The sequence below is a fragment of the Pithys albifrons genome, chromosome 27 (genome assembly GCF_047495875.1).
Source record: "Pithys albifrons albifrons isolate INPA30051 chromosome 27, PitAlb_v1, whole genome shotgun sequence".
Classification (NCBI taxonomy): Eukaryota; Metazoa; Chordata; class Aves; order Passeriformes; family Thamnophilidae; genus Pithys; species Pithys albifrons.
The window spans coordinates 3,628,015-3,642,982 of record NC_092484.1 but is presented as its reverse complement, the minus strand read 5'-3'; the positions used below and the strand labels follow the sequence as shown (position 1 = coordinate 3,642,982).

The window sequence follows — 14,968 nt, the reverse complement described above, 5'->3', positions numbered from 1 at the left end:
GCACAGAAACCTCAGGGGGGATGAGTCCAGAGACAAGGAGGGGCCTGGGAAATGGGGAAAAACACCCTTAAAACTACACTAATTCACAATATATTCCTGGAAATACACTCTCACAATGTGTACATGTACACTGGCAGCTGGTCACCAGGGGTGTCCCCAGGGGTCAGGGTTGGGCCCAGCTTTGTTTAACATCTTTATGGATGATTTAGATGAGGAGATTGAGTCCATCATCAGCAAATGTGCAGATGACACCAAGCTGGGAGGGAGTGTCGACCTGCTGGAAGGCAGAAGGGACCTGGAGAGGGATCTGGATAGTCTGGAGAGATTTGGAGAAGGACCTGGACAGGCTGGAGGGATCTGGAGAGGGATCTGGACAGGCTGGAGGGATCTGGAGAAGGATCTGGACAGGCTGGAGGGCAGGAGGGCTCTGCAGAGGGACCTGGATAGACCTGAGAGATGGGCTGATCCCAATGGGATGAAGTTCAGCAAGGCCAAGTGCAGGTCCTGCCCTTTGGCCACCCCAAGTCCTGCAGCGCTCCAGGCTGGGCACAGAGTGGCTGGAGAGCAGCCAGGCAGGAAGGGACCTGGGGGGACTGAGGGACAGGAAGCTCAACAGGAGCCACCAGTGTGCCCAGGTGGCCAAGAAGGCCAAGGGGATCCTGGCCTGGATCCAAACTAGCGTGGCCAGCAGGCCCAGGGCAGTGACCCTTCCCCTGGACTCTGCCTTGGGGAGGCCACACCTTGAGTGTTGTGTTCAGTTCTGGGCCCCTCAGGTCAGGCAAGAGATTGAGGGGCTGGAGCGGGGCCAGAGAAGAGCAACGAGGCTGGAGAAGGGACTGGAGGTGGCACTGAGTGTCCTCTGAAACACCTCCAGGGACAGAGAATCCACCAGGTCTTGATCCAACCCCACTGGGATCAGCAGCCCAGGGCACGGAGTGCCAGAGTGATCCCAGTGGGGTTGGATCAAGGGTTGGACTTGATGAGCTCAGAGGTCTCTTCCAAGCCAAGTGAGAAGAGAAGAGCAACGAGGCTGGAGAAGGGACTGGAGCACAAGTGCTGTGGGGAGAGGCTGAGGGAGCTGGGGGTGTTGAGCCTGGAGAAGAGGAGGCTCAGAGGTGACCTCAGCACTGTCTGGAACTGCCTGAAGGGAAGTTCTGGCCAGGTGGGGGTTGGTCTCTTCTCCCAGGCACTCAGCAATAGGACAAGAGGGGCTCAAGCTCTGCCAGGGGAAATTGAAGTTGGAGATCAGGTAGAAATTCTTTGCAGAGAGAGTGCTCAGGGATTGGAATGGGCTGCCCAGAGAGGGGGTGGATTCCCCATCCCTGGAGGTTTTTCAACTGAGCTTGGCCGTGGCACTGAGTGCCATGATCTGGTAAAGGGACTGGAGTTGGATCAAGGGTTGGACTAGATGATCTTGGAGGGCTTTTCCAACCCAACTGATCCTATGATTCTATGTAAATAGGTACATTTTTATACATATGTGTGTAGAAATATATAGAACACAAAGCCAACTCCACAGATAGAGCTGCAGCCCCAGGGCCTGCAAACCCAAAGGTTTTCTTGCCACAGACACACCCTCAGATGTTTTGATATGAAAAGGTCTCCTTTCAGTCCCCACCAAGGAAGTGGTGATTTTACAGCCTGTGTGGTACCCCTGGAGCCAAAGACAAAACACATTTCCCTGTGGGGCAGAAGGCAGGGACTTAAAAACTCCTGAGAAGGGGCATAAAAACTCCTGAGAAGGGAGTTAAAAAACTCCTGAGAAGGGACTTTAAAACTCCTGAGAAGGGACTTCAAAACTCCTGAGAAGGGACTTCAAAACTCCTGAGAAGGGACTTCAAAACTCCTGAGAAGGGACTTTAGAAACTCCTGAGAAGGGACTTTAAAACTCCTGAGCAGGAACTTCAAAACTCCTGAGAAGGGACTTAAAAAACTCCTGAGAATAAAAACTCCTGAGCAGGAACTTCAAAACTCCTGAGAAGGGACATAAAAATTCTTGAGTAAGGACTTAAAAATTCTTGAGTAGGGACTTAAAACTCCTGAGAAAGGACTTCAAAACTCCTGAGTGTTACAAGCAGGTGGATGATGTTTCTCTGACAAGCTGTATCCATGAAAAGGGAGTGGAAAAGGACAAACTGGTCCCCAGTTTGTGTTTTGGAGAGACTCACATTGCACTCCCCTGCTGGAATCACAGATTCAGAGTGGTCTGGGTTGGAAGGGACCTTAAAAATCACCCAGTGCCACCCCCTGCCATGGGCAGAGACACCTCCCACCAGCCCAGGTTGCTCCAAGCCCTGTCCAACCTGGCCTTGGACACTCCCAGGGATGGGGCAGCCACAGCTGCTCTGGGAAATCCATTCCAGGGCCTGCCCACCCTCCCAGCCAAGAATTCCTTCCCAATATCCCACCTACCCCTGCCCTCTGGCACTGGGAAGCCACTCCTTGTGTCCTGTCCCTCCATGCCTTGTCCCCAGTCCCTCTCCAGCTCTCCTGGAGCCTCTTTAGGCTCTGGAAGGGGCTCTCAGATCTCCCTGGAGCCTCCTCTTCTCCAGGTGAGCCCCCCCAGCTCTCCCAGCCTGTCCCAGAGCAGAGGGGGCTCCAGCCCTGGAGCATCTCCGTGGCTCCAGGTCCACATCCATGAAGTTAATCCCTAATTAACAGGGTTCTGTAACTTGAAGAGCCCAAAGATTCCTGGTGCTCTTCCCTGGCAAGGACAGCCCATCCCAAGAGCCTGGGATGAGGCATTGCCCAGGAATGTCTGGGCTGGGAACTGCAGGGAGGGTCCTGTGAGGCACAGCAGAATTAACCTCCACCTTTGGTCTGGGACAATCCCTACTCTGTCTCTCCCAGGAAACCACTGGGAGCCCCTTGGGGAACCCACTGGAGCCAGGAGAGTGGATTAGCAGGATAATCTGGGGCTTCCTGGCACTGCAACAGCTCCAAAAGTCATGGATTTTAACTGATATTAGATAATGAGTCCCAAAGAAGCTGTTTCTACTGAGTGTCTGTACCATGGTGAGATTAATTAATGAACTGCCTCCCAGTTTCAGCAGCCAGAAAAACCACTGGTGACACACAGTTACAAAATGGTCACAACAACATTTACTGCACTTTTTCATCAAAAACCAACTTGGGTTTCTTTGTTGAGTTTCTTTGTTTTGGTTTTTTTCACAAAATTTTTAAGTTCTGAGCAGCATCTCTGAGCCCACTTAGATGGACTCAATTTTCCTTGGGGATCCTTTCCAGCTCAGAATATTCCATGATTCCACACTGGGGAGATTGAAACTGTGGGAAACAGCAGCAATTAGAATAAAAAAACCACTTTGGCTGCTCCAGTATCATTTGAAACATGAATTATCTCCTTTCCAACCCCTCACATTACACAATTATCTCTAATGGTGGCAGCACACAAGACAATCCTCTGAAATTCAAATAAGTCCATTTATTAGCACAACAAGCAGCAGTTCTATCCATCTAAGGGCTTCCTGCCTGCCAGGGAATATTCATAGAATCATAAAATCATGGAATGGGTTGGGTTGGAAGGGACCTTAAAGCCCATCCAGTGCCATCCCCTGCCATGGGCAGGGACACCTCCCACCAGCCCAGGTTGCTCCAAGCCCTGTCCAGCCTGGCCTTGGACACTCCCAGGGATGGGGGAGCCTGCAGGCAAACCCCAAGTTCTTCAAGGAAATTCTCTTTTCTATCTTCCACTTTCCTGGCAGGTGCAAGTTTTCTAACAATGGTTCACATTAAGAAGAATAAATATTTGCTAGGAAGAAGGAAGCTCTGAAGACCAGCTTGGTGACCAGAAGCCATCATTCCTCTTTTTATTTGGACCTATTAAAGAAAAATTTCCTGCCATGACTGGTCATTTAAGGTCATGAATATTTGAAAAGATCTGCATTTCATCTCCTTTGGGGGGAAAGGTGGGGGTTTGAACAGCACAAACTGTTTAAATGCAAAGATGGAAGATAAACCAGACAGAACTAGTCCTTGTGCATTTATTCCCATCTCCCACACATTTCACAGTCCAGAGGTGGATTTCAAGTTGGTTTTTTGACTGTACCATCCCAGACAGGTTGAGGTAGGCAAAAAGAAAGATGTCCTTGCACAGAGAGGGAGGTGACAGTGTTGACAAGGGGCACCTGCAGCACAAGGGGAGCTCAGTCCCCTCTCTGAACTCACTTCTTGCAGCTTTCTCCTTCCCCTCATCAGCCTCTGCACAAACTCTCCCTGCAGCCCCAAAAATCACAGCCTGGCTAACAGAAAATATGGGACTGTTTGTCAGACATGCCCCAGATCTGGCTGGACCAACTGGAATATCCAGCTTTGTGCAGAATCCATCCAGGAGCAGCCCCTTCCTCCACCTCACACGCTGCTCCAGGTGCCTCCTCCTGCTCCAGCTGAGCTCACAGAGCACTCTGAGCTGGGAGGGACCCCCAAAGATCACCCAGTTCAACCCCTGGCTCTGCACAGACACCCCAACAATCCCACCCTGTCCCTGTCCCATTGTCCAAACCCTCCTGGAGCTCTGGCAGCCTTGGGGCCGTGCCCACTGCCCTGGGGAGCCTGGTCAGTGCCCACCACCCTCTGGGGGAAGAACCTTTCCCTGAGATCCATCCCAACCCCCTGGCACAGCTCCAGCCATTCCCTGGGTCCTGTCCCTGGTCCCAGAGCAGAGCTCAGGGCCTGCCCCTCCACCTCCCCTTGGGAGGAGCTGCAGCCCCCGAGGAGTCTCCCCTCAGTGTCCTCTGCCCCAGCTGAACAAGCCCAGTGCCCTCAGCTGCTCCTCAGACCCTTCCCCACCTTCATGTCACCAGAATTTGGGTGACAGCAAGAACAGTGAGGATGAGTTACCTCCCCTTGGTCAGACAAGAGAGAATCCTGGAATATCCTGAGCCGGGAGGGACCCCCAAGGACCATCCAATCCAACTCCAGACCCTTCATAGACACCCCAACAATCCCACCATGTCCCCCAGAGTGTTGTCCAAACCCTCCTGGAGCTCTGGCAGCCTTGGGGCCGTGCCCACTGCCCTGGGGAGCCTGATCAGTGCCCACCACCCTCTGGGGGAAGAACCTTTCCCTGAGATCCATCCCAACCCCCTGGCACAGCTCCAGCCATTCCCTGGGTCCTGTCCCTGGTCCCAGAGCAGAGCTCAGGGCCTGCCCCTCCACCTCCCCTCAGGAGGAGCTGCAGCCCCCAGGGAGTCTATCCTGAAACCCTCTCCCACCATGGTCACAAGGCAATGGAGACAGGAATGTCCTTTGCATTCAGAATTCCTGTCCCTGGGCCTTGATAACCAGCCCACAGCCTTGTGCATACACTGAATAAAGGATAATAAATAAACCATCTGACTGTGCAAGTGTCCACCACCAGCCAGTAAAACCTTCTCAACCCACCCTGGGCACCCCCAGGACTGAGCCCACCCACACAGCACCAGGCAGAGCTTTAGCTCAGGAGGGGCTCTTGGAGAAAGCCAAGCAGGGAACAGAAAAAGGATTACAGAGTCATGGAATCACAGAATGGTCTGGGTTGGAATGGAACTTAAAGATGATCCCATTCCACCCCCTGCCATGGGCAGGGACACCTCCCACCAGCCCAGGTTGCTCCAAGCCCTGTCCAACCTGGCCTGGGACACTCCCAGGGATGGGGCAGCCACAGCTGCTCTGGGCACCCTGTGCCAGGGCCCCACACCCTCCCAGAGAGGAATCCTTTCCCAATATCCCATCTAAACCTGCTCTCTTTCAGTTTAAAACCATTCCCTTTCACAGGAAGCCTTTTTAGATGCGTTGATGCTCCACTCCATCAGCATCTCCTCCTGGAAGCAACAAACCATGGGAATTCCTCTGTGCAAAGCCATCCCCAGGTGCCAGAAGCTCAGGTCAGCCCGTGCCATTGCAGAAGACATGAATGCACCACAAATAACCTTCCCAACCCTGATTTTTGGTTTTGCATTTCCTTTATGGAAGAGTCATCTTTGGTGCAGCGTTCTGTGATCTGTTTCTTTGACAGCAACTGCAGTGCTCAGTCACTAATCTCTTGCAAAGCTTCTTCCCTACAACACACTTGTGATGCTGAGACTTCTTTGGTGCTTTCAACCTCAAAAGAAGAAATTCTTAATAGAAATCTAACTTGGGAAAAACCCCAAGCTTATCAATTGCCTTTAAATGACTTTTCAAATGCCTTTACTTGGCATTTCTCCAGCTCTTCCCCCTGTCTAACACCAAGGATATCACTGAGAAGGCAGTTTGGTATTCACTGACATGAAGTCAATACATAACTATACATTTTTTAACAAGTCAGCTGAATTCAGGACACTTAAAACTTTTCTAGGCCTTTCATAAAATATCCCCCAAAGCTGAAGGTGGGTTTGCTTTTATCTCCTCTTCCCTCTAACTAGAAATAATTTGTGTATTAATATGCTCTAAAATAATTTCTGAAAAGCAAACATTGCCATCTTTCATAAAACATCACCCAAAGCTGAAAGTGGGTTTGGTTTTTAATCTTTTCCTCCCTAACTGGAAGTAATTTGAGTATTAATGTGCCCTGAAATCATTTCCTCTGTGCTCTCTGTGTCAAGAAAAGTGATTATCTGCAGGTAGTGCCACATAGGAAAGGATCTCTGTGCTCAGTGTTAGGGAGTACATGGTTTGTGCTGAAGGAATATTTTGCTATTTATTTATGTATTTATGAATAATTAGTCCATTCACTACTTGGACAGAAACAGCCTGGCAGGGGAAAACAAGGACAGGAGAACACCAGGACAAGGGAGAACACCAGGGCAGGGGAGGAGAGGATTGGGACAGGGGAGAACACCAGGGCAGGGGAGGAGAGGACCAGGACAGGGGAGAACTGGGGACAGGGACAGGGGAGGACCGGGGACAGGAGAGGACAGGGACGGAACACTGGGACATGAGGGGACAGGGACAGAACACCGGGACAGGAGAGGACAGGGACGGAACACTGGGACATGAGGGGACAGGGACAGAACACCGGGACAGGAGCAGACAGGGACGGAAACACCAGGACAGGAGGGGACAGGGACAGAACACCGGGACAGGAGGGGACAGGGACAGAACACCGGGACAGGAGGGGACAGGGACAGAACACCGGGACAGGAGGGGACAGGAGAACACCTGGACAGGAGGGGACAGGGACAGAACACTGGGACAGGAGGGGACAGGGACAGAACACTGGGATAGGAGGGGACAGGGACAGGAGAACACCGGGACAGGAGAGGACAGGGACAGAACACTGGGACAGGAGGGGACAGGGACAGGAGAACACCGGGACAGGAGGGGACAGGGACAGAACACCGGGACAGGAGCGGACAGGGACAGAACACCGGGACAGGAGAGGACAGGGACAGAACACCGGGACAGGAGGGGACAGGGACAGAACACCGGGACAGGAGCGGACAGGGACAGAAACACCAGGACAGGAGGGGACAGGGACAGGAGAACACCGGGACAGGAAGGGACAGGGACAGAACACTGGGACAGGAGGGGACAGGGACAGAATACTGGGACAGGAGAGGACTGGAGACAGGAGAGGACCTGGACAAGGAGAGCACCGGCACGTTCTTCAACAATAAGGTGGATTTGTGAGTGTTTGAACAAAGAACTAAAGGACTCCCAGTACAAACAAGCCCAAACCCCGAGTTTCAAAGCACACATTAGAGCAAGAACCCTTCCCTTTGTGTCAAACACCGGGAGCACAAACCCGGCTCACGGAGGAGGTGCCCACGGCCAGCCCTGGCACGCCGGGCTCCAGCTGGCCGGGCTCCAGCCCTGAGCTGTGCTGGCATTTGTTCCGAGGGAGGGAAGGGAAGAAAGGAAAACTTGGTTTAAATATAACTCGGCAGCAGAAACTTTGGCTGAGCCGCGAGCGGCGAGACCCGCCTGTTGAATCAGCCCCGCCGCGACTCCGCAGGACGCTTTTAGCTGCGGCAGAGCTAAAACGGAGCGAGGGAAATCTGCTGGAATACACCAAAGCAGCTCTGTTTACAGGCCTGTATTAACAGGGGAAACATGTTGTGATTAGACAGAGCAGCTGTCGAGGCTCCGAGGTGTTACAAGCAGGAGACTATTTAAAGACAATGCCTGGCGCCGTCTCTGCTGCTGCGAAAGGCTCTGCTTGGGGGACGCGGCTCTTGGGGCAGCCCTGAAGTTGTTTCAGGACAGAAAGGTGACTTTTAGTGAGTAAATGCTCTCAGCTGGAGGATTTACCCCAACAGGAGGACCCATGACAGCAGTTGATGGCATTGGAAGTGCTGGTTGGTCGTGTTTTCAATGGGCATAGAGTGGTTTGGGTGGGAAGGGACAGGCACTCAGCAATAGGACAAGGGGGGCTCAAGCTCTGCCAGGGGAAACTGAAGTTGGAGATCAGAAAGAAATTCTTTGCAGAGAGAGTGCTCAGGGATTGGAATGGGCTGCCCAGAGAGGGGGTGGATTCCCCATCCCTGGAGCTTTTTAACCTGAGCTTGGCCCAGGGCACAGAGTGCCATGATCTGGTAAAGGGACTGGAGTTGGACCAAGGGTTGGACTTGATGAGCTCAGAGGTCTCTTCCAAGCCAAGTGAGAAGAGAAGAGCAACGAGGCTGGAGAAGGGACTGGAGCACAAGTGCTGTGGGGAGAGGCTGAGGGAGCTGGGGGTGTTGAGCCTGGAGAAGAGGAGGCTCAGAGGTGACCTCAGCACTGTCTGGAAGTGCCTGAAGGGAAGTTCTGGCCAGGTGGGGGTTGGTCTCTTCTCCCAGGCACTCAACAATAGGACAAGGGGGGCTCAAGCTCTGCCAGGGGAAATTGAAGTTGGAGATCAGGTAGAAATTCTTTGCAGAGAGAGTGCTCAGGGATTGGAATGGGCTGCCCAGAGAGGGGGTGGATTCCCCATCCCTGGAGGGTTTTCAGCTGAGCTTGGCCGTGGCACTGAGTGCCATGATCTGGTAAAGGGACTGGAGTTGGACCAAGGGTTGGACTTGATGATCTCGGAGGGCTTTTCCAACCCAATCCATTCTATGATAAAACCCACCTTGTTCCACGCCCTGCCATGGGCAGGGACACCTTCCATAGATCCACACCCAACCTGGCCTTGAACACTTCCAGGGATGTGTCTGATTGTGTTTACAAACACCAAAGGACACAAAGTGTAGTTCTGATGTGCCTTCTCACACATAACACAGGATTTAACAACTTCCTCTAGACCACACTCAAAATAATAAATAAATAATCAAGTAAAATAAATACTCAAGTCTTAAGCCTTGAGATGGGCAATTCCATCCCTCCCTCCCAGCCCTGCAGGGACTCAATGGGACACGTGGTGCCAAGTCTTCTGATGAAGGGGAGGCCTCCATTTATAGGCCAGACCTACACATTTATAGGCCAGACCTACAAAACACTCTGTGGGAGGCAGATCTGCTGCTAAGGGAGAATCTGCTGCCCTGGGCCATGGCCACAGTCCCCTGAGTGCTGCCTGCAGCTCCAGCCCCTCTCTGGGGGGGATTCTCCAGCACTGGGATTACCCCCTGCCTCAGACCCTTCCACAGGCACAGAGCTGGCACACAGGGACCCTGGACAGGGACAGAGGTGGCACACAGGGCTCCAGCACAGGGCCCCAGGGACAGAGGTGGCACACAGGGCCCCAGGACAGGGACACAGGGACAGAGATGGCACACAGGGCCCCAGGACAGGGCCACAGGCACAGAGCTGGCACACAGGACAGGGATACAGGGACAGAGGTGGCACACAGGGCCCCAGGACAGGGCCACAGGCACAGAGCTGGCACACAGGACAGGGACACAGGGACAGAGCTGGCACACAGGCACCCTGGACAGGGACAGAGGTGGCACACAGGGCTCCAGCACAGGGCCCCAGGGACAGAGGTGGCACACAGGGCCCCAGGACAGGGCCACAGGCACAGAGCTGGCACACAGGACAGGGACACAGGGACTGAGCTGGCACACAGGGACACAGGACAGGGACAGAGCTGGCACACAGGGACACAGGACAGGGACACAGGGACAGAGCTGGCACACAGGACAGGGACACAGGGACAGAGCTGGCACACAGGGCCCCGGGACAGGGACACAGGGACAGAGCTGGCGCACAGGACAGGGACACTCGGACAGAGGTGGCACACAGGGACACAGGACAGGGACACGGGGACAGAGGTGGCACACAGGACAGGGACACAGGGACTGAGCTGGCACACAGGACAGGGACACAGGCACAGAGCTGGCACACAGGGCTCCAGGACAGGGACAGAGCTGGCACACAGGGCCCCAGGACACAGGGACAGAGCTGGCACACAGGGCCACAGGCACAGAGCTGGCACACAGGACAGGGACACTCGGACAGAGGTGGCACACAGGGACACAGGACAGGGACACGGGGACAGAGGTGGCACACAGGACAGGGACACAGGGACTGAGCTGGCACACAGGACAGGGACACAGGGACAGAGCTGGCACACAGGGACACAGGACAGGGACAGAGCTGGCACACAGGGACACAGGACAAGGACACAGGGACAGAGCTGGCACACAGGACAGGGACACAGGGACAGAGCTGGCACACAGGGACACAGGACAGGGACACAGGGACACGCTGCTATGAGAGGAATTCATGAGATGCAAATGGCACAGCAGGGAAATGCAAAGCAGGGACTGTCTGTGGGAGTCCCAGTGAAGGCTGAGGGACCTGGCTCTGACACTCCTCCCTGGCAGCACATGCTCTTATCACCATCCACAAAGGCACTGGGAGCATTCCCAGTTTGCAGAAGGCAAGCAGGGACAAAGAAATTCCAGCTCTCAACTCCTCCCTTGTGTCTGAACTTCCATCCTCCAGGCCAAGATCCTGTTGTTACCTGAGAACCCAGATTCCAGTGAAAAAGAGGAGTATTTCCAAACCTCACGGCTACAGGAACAGCTTTGAGAACAAAACCTCCAAAGGATTAAAACAACAAACCCCCAGAGTCTGCCCACAGCTGTGTAACCCCAAGGCAAATGCAACACATCTCACAAAATTCCAAATTTCCTCATCCTTTGGGACAGTGACACTGAGAGGTAAAGAGCCAGCTGGATGTGCTGGTTTTTTTTTTTAAAAAACATGAATTAAGACCTTCAGAATGAAACTGTCAGGTAACCAACACCCACAGGTTGGTCCTACAAAGTCCTACAAGGTCCTGCCTTGGGGGTCTCTCCTCACCTGACTCCAGAGGTGAAACTGTTCATCCTAAACCCCCTCAGCAGATACAGTCAAAGGGTGATTGAACACATCTTGAATGAGTTATCACGAAAAATCCTCCCCAAATGCCTCCCCTTGCACAGACCTCCTTCTACTAAACATGTCACTTTAAAATAAAACCTGAGCCTTAATTAATCCTAAACTGACTGAAGCAGACTCAGATCGAAAAGTGAAACAAGCACAGAAGCTTCAGGTTGGTATTTTGAGACTGATTTTTTTTTCCTTTTTCCAAGTCAGACCTTGCTCTCTATTCTCAAATGATTTGTCACTAAGAGTAGAAAAACTGAGAAGCAATAAAAAAAAACTCGACTAAATTTGTCCAAAGCTGAGCTCTCAGTTAACCTACCAGTTAAACCCTCAGTTTAAAGATATTGCAATTGCAGAAAAGGTAAATTTATAAATTACTTAATAAAATTATTATTTGTTCCGCTTTTTAATTAGTAAGACTCGTTTCTTTCAATTGCAAAACCGAAAGAGAGGCTTTGGAGTCCAAAGAATGGAAAGATTTAATCAGCCAGCGGGAACTCGCGCTTGAAAACAGGCACGTCCACAAAACCCGCTCTAACAGGAGCCCAAGCTCCATTCACAACACACTTTATTCAAAACAAACGGCAGAAACCAAGTCAAGAACGGACGGCAAGAGAGGTTTAAAACCAGGTCTGGCCGCGATATTCGCTCGTTCCCAAGAGCGACCCGAGGGCGAGCGCTGGGAGAGACCGGCGAGCTCCGAACTCCGGGAGGAGCTGGGGCTGGAACGGGAACCGACCCCGCCACCCCCGGGAGAGGAGGAGGAGGAGCGGCCGGGGGGGACAGAGAGAGGGGGGGGGGGACAGAGGGGGGGGGGGGACAGAGAGGGGGGGGGGACAGAGAGAGGGGGGGGGACAGAGAGAGGGGGGGGACAGAGAGAGGGGGGGGACAGAGAGAGGGGGGGGGGGACAGAGGGGGGGGGGACGGGGGGGGGGACAGAGAGAGGGGGGGGGACAGAGAGGGGGGGGGACAGAGGGGGGGGGGGGGACAGAGAGAGGGGGGGGGACAGAGAGAGGGGGGGGGACAGAGAGAGGGGGGGGGACAGAGAGGGGGGGGACAGGGGGGGGGGGGACAGAGAGAGGGGGGGGGACAGAGAGAGGGGGGGACAGAGAGAGGGGGGGACAGAGGGGGGGGGGGGGGACAGAGAGGGGGGGGGGACAGAGAGGGGGGGGGACAGAGGGGGGGGGGGACAGAGAGGGGGGGGGACAGAGAGAGGGGGGGGGACAGAGAGGGGGGGGGGACAGAGAGAGGGGGGGGGACAGAGAGAGAGAGGGGGGACAGAGAGAGAGAGGGGGGGGACAGAGAGAGAGGGGGGGGGACAGAGAGAGAGGGGGGGGGACAGAGAGAGAGGGGGGGGGACAGAGAGAGAGGGGGGGGACAGAGAGAGAGGGGGGGGACAGAGAGAGAGGGGGGGGACAGAGAGAGAGGGGGGGGACAGAGGGGGGGGGGACAGAGGGGGGGGGGACAGAGAGAGGGGGGGGACAGAGAGAGGGGGGGACAGAGAGAGGGGGGGGAGAGAGAGGGGGGGGACAGAGAGAGGGGGGGGACAGAGAGAGGGGGGGGGACAGAGAGAGGGGGGGGACAGAGAGAGGGGGGGGACAGAGAGAGGGGGGGGACAGAGAGAGGGGGGGACAGAGAGAGAGGGGGACAGAGAGAGAGGGGGGGGACAGAGAGGGGGGGGGGGACAGAGAGGGGGGGGGGACAGAGAGAGGGGGGGGACAGAGAGAGGGGGGGGACAGAGAGAGAGGGGGGGAACAGAGAGAGGGGGGGGGACAGAGAGAGGGGGGGGACAGAGAGAGGGGGGGACAGAGGGGGGGGGGGACAGAGGGGGGGGACGACAGAGGGGGGGGAACAGAGAGGGGGGGGGAACAGAGAGGGGGGGGAACAGAGAGGGGGGGGAACAGAGAGGGGGGGGAACAGAGAGGGGGGGAACAGAGAGGGGGGGGAACAGAGAGGGGGGGGAACAGAGAGGGGGGGGAACAGAGAGGGGGGGAACAGAGAGGGGGGGAACAGAGAGGGGGGGAACAGAGAGGGGGGGGACAGAGAGGGGGGGGGGACAGAGAGGGGGGGGGACAGAGAGGGGGGGGGACAGAGAGGGGGGGGGGACAGAGAGGGGGGGGGACAGAGAGGGGGGGGGACAGAGAGGGGGGGGGAGAGAGGGGGGGAGAGAGAGGGGGGGAGAGAGAGGGGGGGAGAGAGAGGGGGGGGGACACAGAGAGACGGGGGGGGACAGAGAGACGGGGGGGGACAGAGAGACGGGGGGGGGACAGAGAGACGGGGGGGGGACGGGGACAGAGAGAGAGGGGGAGGACACGGGGATAGAGGGGGGGGGGGGTACGGGGAGGCCGACAGTGAGAGAGCGACAGGGACGGGGACAGCGAGAGGGGGACAGGGACGGGGGGGGACAGGGACAGTGGGGAGGGGGGGAAGAGACAGGGATGGAAGGGGGGGACAGCACACAAGGGGGGACACGGACAGAGTGGGGGGACAGGGACAGCACAGAAGGGGGTGACGTGGACAGAGGGGCGGACAGGGACAACGAGAGAGGGGGATGGGGACAGCGAGAGGGGGACGGGACAGAGATGGGGACAGGGACAGCAAGAGGGGGGAAAGGGGACGGGGACAGCAAGACGGGTGAAAGAGGACAGCACGGAGAGGGGGGCCAGGTACAAAACGGAGAGGGAGGACAGGTACAAAACGGAGAGAGGGGACAGGTACAAAACGGAGAGGGGGGACAGGGACCGCAGGGAGGGGTCCGGCCCCCAGCACAGCCCCAGGGATGCCCCGTGCCCCCCCACCCTCCCCGGGCACTCGCGGGCTCCGCAGGACGCGCTCGGACCCGCCGGCAGCGCCCGCTCCGATCCCGCACGCCCGTTCCCAACCGGCCGCGGTGGAGGGAGCGAGGACTTCCGGGGAGTTCCGGGGTGTCCGGCGAGTTACCGGGAGACCGAGAGGCCGCTCCCCTCCCTGCCCTTCCCCGGGCGGGCGGTGCCGGTTCCCGTCCCCGTCCCCGTCCCCGGGCGGGGCCGCGCCGCGGGCGGTGCCCCGGGGGTGCACGGCGAGGAAACCCTGACCACGGAGCGGGAGTACTCCCAACTTCCCTCCGCTGGGCCGGGAGGGGGTGAGACCTTCGCTCTCCGCACCGGCGGCCCGCGGGGGACGCGCATCCCGCGCCGGGACGGGGGGTCCGCGCGGCCGCTCCGCCAGCACCCCCAACCCCGCACCCAGCGCCGGCACAGCCCGGTGGGAGGGCAGGGGAAGGAGGGGGGCCCCGCTCACCTGCGGTCGCCGCCGGGTGCCGCGGGCTGCGCTGGGCTCCGGCCGCCGGGGCCGCGCGTTGCCGCCGTTGGCAAGTAACAGTCTCCAGGGCTACGGTCACTATGGCGCCCGCGACGGGTCTCGAGGCAACTGTTGCTACCGCGGCCCCCCCCGGCGCGTCACCGCCAGGCCCCGCCTCCCGGAGGGCGTGTCCCGCCGCTCCTCGCCTTGCTATTGGTTCAGCGCCTGTCCGTCAATGTGAAAGGCGGGGCAAAGCGCCGGCGAGCCAATAGCGCCGGGGAGGGGGGCGTGGCCGCGGCTTGGCGCGCGCGGGAGGGGCGCGCGCGTGACGCGGGAAGGGCGGGAAAAGGGGGCGGGGCCTGGGCGTGGGTTCGGCGCCAAAAATCAACTCCCTCCAACCCCCGGGAAATAAACCCCGAGA

The 14,968-nt window shown here is 56.8% G+C and overlaps 1 protein-coding gene across 7 annotated transcripts in view; it reads right to left on the bottom strand.

Moving 5' to 3' along the window:
• Positions 1-14,642, bottom strand: part of RFX2 (regulatory factor X2) — an 88,592-nt gene extending 73,950 nt beyond the window's left edge. For 4 of the 7 annotated variants that reach the window (XM_071578117.1, XM_071578118.1, XM_071578119.1 and 1 more), the window contains exon 1: positions 14,548-14,628. The gene's annotated coding sequence lies outside the window, so the exon portion shown is untranslated. Of the gene's footprint in view, positions 1-14,208; positions 14,245-14,547 lie in introns of those variants that run through there. The other 3 variants (XM_071578121.1, XM_071578115.1, XM_071578116.1) reach the window with 3 other exon arrangements.
• Positions 14,643-14,968: the final 326 nt, after the last annotated feature.